This window comes from Phoenix dactylifera, chromosome 8, assembly GCF_051530095.1.
Source record: "Phoenix dactylifera cultivar Ajwa chromosome 8, Ajwa_hap1_PhDact_Kaust_v1.1, whole genome shotgun sequence".
Taxonomy (NCBI): Eukaryota; Viridiplantae; Streptophyta; class Magnoliopsida; order Arecales; family Arecaceae; genus Phoenix; species Phoenix dactylifera.
Window position 1 is genome coordinate 23,815,237 of NC_143197.1, and position 7,107 is coordinate 23,822,343.

General features: G+C 38.8%; 1 long non-coding RNA gene across 1 annotated transcript; it reads right to left on the minus strand.

Moving 5' to 3' along the window:
* Nucleotides 1-2,480: 2,480 nt before the first annotated feature.
* On the minus strand, nt 2,481-6,525 carry LOC149753043 (uncharacterized). The gene is made up of 4 exons (XR_016396243.1): nt 5,931-6,525; nt 5,544-5,612; nt 2,652-2,783; nt 2,481-2,564 (listed from the first exon to the last, which is right to left on the minus strand). It is a non-coding gene; the product is annotated as an uncharacterized LOC149753043 (long non-coding RNA).
* Nucleotides 6,526-7,107: the final 582 nt, after the last annotated feature.

A 7,107-nucleotide genomic window follows, 5' to 3' on the forward strand; every position in this document is an offset into this window, starting at 1 on the left:
ATATTATAACTTTTCTTACAATCAATAGAGCGAGCCACTTTCTTCTTTCCCCATGTATTGGTGCTTGTGTACATGGCATGCGCAAGATGGCACATCATTACAATATTTCCCACCAATTCACTATTTTAGATGCATGTGCTCATCATGAGCAAAATTCTTCCTTGATCCGAAGCTCATCCCTTCTTGCACCTGAGCACAAACTTTTCCACGGTTCCGCACAAAACAAAGGTCACCAATGTGGTTGAATACCAACATTAATAAACAAAGGTCACCAATGTTCTTACAGCACTCTTGCAAGCTCCCCTATGGACAAGTCAGCTTTACCACTTCTTGCACTCAGAGTTCTTTAGAAATTAAGCATAAGAGAAGAAAACACTAAAGAGCACAAGAGAGAGAAGAAAGCTTCTAACAAAATTCTATTTCTTGGGAACTGGGTACATACAAAATGAGGGGCCCATGATACCAACTACTTACCTGCCCTGAAAGTTTAAATTATTTTGATATATAGATTGAATTATATGCAAGATTCTTTTCAAATACACTATAACCATATGACATAGAAGAAAGTTTATGCCAATGAATGACATGAAAAAAGAGAACCTGCAGAGATCCAGGATACAAGATAATAAAGGAGCATCAAGCTCATTAGCCAGACACAAGGATGACCAGCAATATTTATTTGAACTTTTTCAGATACTCGATAAAACAAAGATCTGGAATAAAGGATTTTGTTTAGATTCTTTAGAAAGAGTAAAATGCTGTCAGAAGTTGCCAAATGTTGACCTTCTTATTTAAATAGTGAAAGAAAAATTTAATAATGTAAATGCTCAAGAGGTATACATACCTAAGGTTACTGGACACTGCCATATAGACACCATAGGCAACACTAGTTGATAATATAGGGACATCCTCTGCTTCACCAGCAAAATTCTTATCCAATGCCTTTCTTGCATTAATCAAGGCATTCGTTGTACCAACACCAATCTGCAAAAAGACTGAATTCAGCTGATAGCTGAAAATTTTGCTTATAATTATTTTGGTTACTTGTTGATATGCTTAATGAATTAACCAAAATGATAATAAATGAATACAGGATTTACTGATTGGCTTGCTGTGCAGCCATTTCAACTGTTATATTCTGTACAAACCTCCCAAGCCTTGGGAATACACATGCATCAATTAATTCATATAGATATCCAGAATGCTCATGAATAAAAGCATAAATACAATGATGAGGAAATAATTAATCTCTTAGCAGTGGATAATTTAATTATATCATTTAATGTTTTCTTTATTTATACATTAATAAACTGAGTCTTTTAAAAAAAGATAACTTCCAGAAGAAATTGTCCAAATAAACAAATCCATGAAGATATTATGCCAGTAAAACAAGAAGTTGCAATACTAACATAATTAAGGGGAAAATTAGAACATAGACACTGCCAGGGAATCAGTAGAATCAATTTTCCAATCCATACCATGAAGCTTGGTCATTAACCCAGGGGAAAGCAAAACATGAATGATACATACAGTAGTGAAATGCAATTCCCAAAAGCAAAATATGCTTTTAGGTTTGATTGTGTAAAGTTGATCATTAACCAGGCAACCCAGGCTTCTTTACTCCAAAAAAAAATTAACATCTAAAAGTTCTACGGGAGTGGATAGTGGTTGGAAGAAAAGCAGGTAATCACAAAGTTAAAAGCAAGCTGACACAATTGCGAAGGGATGGACTTGACTGAAGGGCAGGGCCACTATCAAACACAATTGCGAAGGGCAATCAGGCATGGCTTAATACCATGCAGCAAGAATTACAAAACATTTCTATTTCTCAACCTTCTAGAACATATAAGAATCTTGAAGATAGACATTGCAACAATGCATCTATGGGTATGATTGAAATACCACAGAAGAATATGACCTCCGAAAAATTAGAAGTATCATAAGCTACCCCCACTTTGCCAAGAAGAAAATGAAGATGTGAATGATATCATGGTAAAAGTTTTAAGAAAATGCTGGAATTTGTCACAGAAACCCCCTAATTGGTGAAAGAATCTAGCCTACTAGAGATGCACCAGTCCCAACAGCAAATAGCTTTGACCCATTTCTCTGCACATAAAAAAGGAAAAAGAAGGAAAATTACCATATGAATATGAAGTAGTAACTAAATTAGTTATTTAGTTTTTTACAGATAGCTGATCACAACAGATCAATGGAGCATTTTTGTAGATTTACCACTATTGCACCAACTCTCTATGTTGAATCTATCGGTTCCTCATTTCATGGAAGTCATCGTCATCCCCTCCCCGATCGGCAATAGCAGTCCTTATTCCATCACAACGAATAACAAACTCTGTTTTTCCTTCTTATTTGAACACAGTTCAGTAACTTATTTAATTCATGTACTGTGGACGAAACGGCGCAACGGGAAAAACAATTCTCTTATTGAAACGTTTGATTCTCTCTCTGAAACGTTTCAAAGTCTCCTTCGTTCTCCTCGGAAACACCTTCTCCTTTCGAATCTTTATACTCTGCAATAATGAGTATGATGTTCCAGCCAAAGTAACCTGGAAAAAAAAAGTTCCAGCATTATCGATAAGAGTTACACAATTATCTCAAATAATTTTTTGGACTCATAGAATAGTAGCATTCACCTGAAAAGCATTATCAGGGCAGCTGTAAAAGAATTTGACAATAGGTCCAGCACTGAATACTAGAGGTGGTTGAAGAGAAACAGTTGGTGCAGGAAGCCAGACAAGCATAAAATCAGCAACTATGGCCATCGCCTAAAACAAAAGGTTGATTAGCATGCAAATAAACCATGTAGTAAGAAGCAGGGAATGGTTCAGCTAATGAAAAACAAATTATCTAAGAAAAACCTTTTTTCTATCAGGCCAACTAGCCTTTTAGTTTTCATGGCAGGCCCTTTACCAAAAGCTTGTTTACCCAGAAAATGGGAACCAATTGGCATCAAGGTCAAAGCAAGTCATGAAAAATAATCAAACTTTAACTAGCCTTATAGTTTTCATGGCAGGCCCCTTTATTACAGAAAGTTGCTTAGTCATACATAAGGACATACATACATACACACATACATATATACGCACATACATACATATGGAAGTGGGGACACAGTGCACTCCGGAAAAACTAGAGAGCAAGTTCCTAAATATTTTTTTCATTAATTTTTTTTTTTGAAAGAAGTAACCATCCTAAATTGTTGCACTACTTCACTTAATGGTAAGATTTTTTTTTCCTTTATAAAGTTATTCATGCTGATATCTTAATTAAAATATAATGATGGTTCATATAACCAAGGATTAGAAACTGATGTGCTGGTCCATGCCATATTGCACAAGCAGTAGCAATGTTGGATGAGCATGTGGCAAACCCAACCCCCCTGCAAGCAAAGGGGTTCCAGTACTCATGCATGTTGCACATAATGCTTGTTTGAGTGGTTATTCACTGGGGCACATTCCTTAAAATCTTATCTACAATGACAAAAGAAATAAAAAGCGCCATCTTTATGGTCGTTTTCTGCTGAAGTTAAAATTTGGTAGATTGTTAAGGGGGTTGAAACATCAAAAGCATGAGGGGGTCAAGATTTTGAAGTGGGCATCGCTCTTTCAGTATAGGATTACAAATACTATGTGTTAATTCATACAACATTATGAGTAATGCTGCCATCTTGTAAAATTCCTTAAGTCTTAAAATCATGCATCAATCTCTGAGCACCCTAGATGCACTTTTTGCTTGATAGGTTTATCATTAAGACCCATTAACACTTCCTTGAAATTTTCCCTGCATAGTTCCAATTTACCATTCAACTTAAAACCACATATTACTAGTTAGCACTAGAACCAAGATATGTTGTACCGGCCCGTACCGGCCGGTACGAACCAGTCCGGGCAAGGACCGGTACTGGATCAGCGTGAGATCCGGTACCGGAAGCTTTTCATTGAAAAACCAGCCGGTACGACTGCCGTACCGGTATGGAATCGGCACGGACCGGTCCGGGCCACCACCATTACGCCGACCGGTACCGGTATGGCGAACCTTGACTAGAACATTTGATCATTTGAAACAAGTGTGAGACCTTCGGAATAGGCTAGAAAGCTACTAGTTTCTCCATTACTATTGTCAGTGTTTCGCACTGTTTTATCGTAAATATCCTTAATAATTTCAGTTCATATTTTAAGTCCTCTTTTCATCTTTAATGCCACTAAACTACCTCTCTTGATGCTCTATGTATGATTTCATCATTTGCCACCAAACTTCAATTCTCTCTTCTATTTAATCTTTTTGTTAGTTCCAAAGCAAGCCAAAGAAAATGTATTACTTTCTTAGAACACATCCATATTGGTTCCTCCATATTGTGATTGATGTTCTTGGTCCTTGTCCCCTGCTCCCCAACCCCTCTCTCTTTCTCATAACTTCACAGTGCATGTCATAAATTTATTTTTATGATAGTTAGTTCAATTGTTGCATCACTTAGACATGTGCATCTCTATACATTTTCTCTAATGATATAGTGTGCAAACCTTAATTTCTATATATAATGAGTAAGCCTGGCTGCCAATAGCCAAGTACATATGTTTTCTCTCATAACTTCCTGAACTCTATTCATTCAGCCCAAAAGTTCACCTTAATCCAAACATCTGGTTCAAATATTTTGTTGAATAATGGTATTCATACCAAATGCCTGATTATGTGTTTGCTGAATAGTTTCTAACTTACAAAAGCAATGGTCCCATCCTTCTTTAATCTTACCATCTCTCATTAAAATTATATTATCCTCTCTCTCTCTCTCTCTGCATGTGTGCATGCACACGTCTGTGTGTTGTGCTTCTGATTTAGCTTATTGATAACTCTGTGCTTACCTTCTTCAAAGCCCAGCCTATCATATAAACTATCATAAGACGTAGACCATATTTCTTTTTTCAAAGGTAACCATTAGATTTATATTTGGCATCATAAATTTCTCCTTATGCGCCTTAACGATGGATATAGTAATAATATGTTTTAAAAAATGCACATTGTCATACTTCCCATTTTGCCAACCTATTTTATGTAAAGTGTTGTTCCAGCTTGCTTGCACAATAAACAGGGCATTTGGTTTTCATGTTTGTTTCATAAAAGCGGCTAGGCAAAAGCTATTACTTGAGGCCTCCTAGTCTCAATGCCATTCGAGCAATTTAGTTTCTTGTTTAAGTAAGACAACTTGCATTAAGATCGCATAGCCTCGTGTTCTAATAGATTGGAACTACACAAGTTCTGAAGTCAAGTTCATTTTTATTATTAGTGAGAAAAAGGTGATTCTAGATGATAGTGTAAGCTCAATTATTTAGAATCAATGACTGCCATAGTCTAATGGAAAGTTTTATTTATTATTCTCGACATGATGATTTTATATTGATGTATATAATCAGAAAAGCAATTTCTCAGTATATGACAGATCGAGAAGAATAAAGAAAGAGAAGAAAGTGAAACTTTTTTTGTGCAACCCCACGGTAAGATACAGGAAATGCTTCTAGCAAAACTCATACCACATCTGCGAAAACGAAATCCAGTTCCTTGACAAAATTCTCTCTGCGACGTTCCCACTCAGCAGCAGTCTGGAAAATGTAAGCCCAACAGATCAGCATTATCATGTCAGTCATAAATTCTTCCAGAAAACAAATTAATGAAAATTATATGAGATGAAATGAATGCAAGGAAACTCAAAAGGCATTCATTTCAGCAAATAAATGAATTGTAATTTGCTAGGAAACTCAAAAGGCATTATCACGTACAACCTGTTCTCCAAGTCCAGGTCTATATCAGGCAAAACTGTAATTTGAAGTTATTTCCCAACCTGGAACTAACCCATACACAGTTTTTTTTGCCATCCATGCGATTAGATATCTAGATCAAGAAGTTGTTCGGAATCCTACCGTTACCCGGAGAAGCAGCCAGCTGGAAATCCGAAGCCTATTAGAACTCGAATACCCAGTATTTGAATGTCCCTCCCCAAGTCCTAATTTTTTTAACGTCTCTCAATCCTCAGAACATTGATCCCCACTGCCATACTCTCTCTCTCTGTCTCTCTCTCAAGCACACCCATGGCCATGGCGTGGTCGAACGGCAACACAGCGTTGAACCTGAGGGCGTTCTTCTCCCAAGGTGGAGGCCAAGCCATAGGAGAGCGCATGGTGGAAGTACGGATCCAAGTCTCGAGGTCCCGCGTCCACCAGGGGAGCCAAATCTTGCCAGTCCAGAACCGAGTGGATGTCTTTGGGTTCCTCTTCCCCCTCCCTCGCCTCTTCTGCCACCAGCTCCGGCAGGCCCAAGTGGGGTACATGCTCTCCTTCGTCAGCCATCCCTATCACCACGACGTCGAGTTCTGGAGTCGCCAGATATCTTCGTTCGCCTTGCATGCCGCCAGAGCCGCAGTTCTTGAAGGCCGTAGTGGGTTCTTGATGGACGTCGGCATTAGTATCCGCATGGTCGCTCGGTTTCCGTGGTCGATCTTCTACCGGGGCGCCGAGTTGGTGGACGAATCCTTGATTCTTTCTTCCGACGGGGGCTTTGGAGAGGCTGATGAGCCGGCGAACGAGATCTTGATGATTCCTTCGGAGGAGAGTGCAGACAGCCGAGGGGAGTTCGGCGGCGTTCCAGCGTCGAAGTCTTCGATCAACGCGCTGGAGACGAGAAGCTTTCAAGAAGATCAGTCGGCATCGGCATGCGTCATTTGCCTGGAGGATTTGGAGGCTGGGGTGGAGGTCACGGCGATGCCATGCTCCCACGAGTTCCATCGGACGTGCCTCAGCAAATGGTTGGAGAAGAGCCACCTCTGCCCTTTGTGCCGCTTTCCCATGCCGACTGTGGGCTCACAAGTTCCTCATCGAGTGACTGGAGTTGGACAATAGACACATATGTTGTTCGTGATTCAAGTTTGATTTGGTGCGTTGTGGGTGTAATTGATGCATCCTACTTTGTATATTGAGTTTTGATGCTGTAAAGATGTATTATTTCTTTCATTTAATTGATTGGAAATCAACATTATCTATATTGTATCAATTCTGCTCTTCAATAGTGTTGAATCTTGATAATCTTGGACAAGTTTGTTTA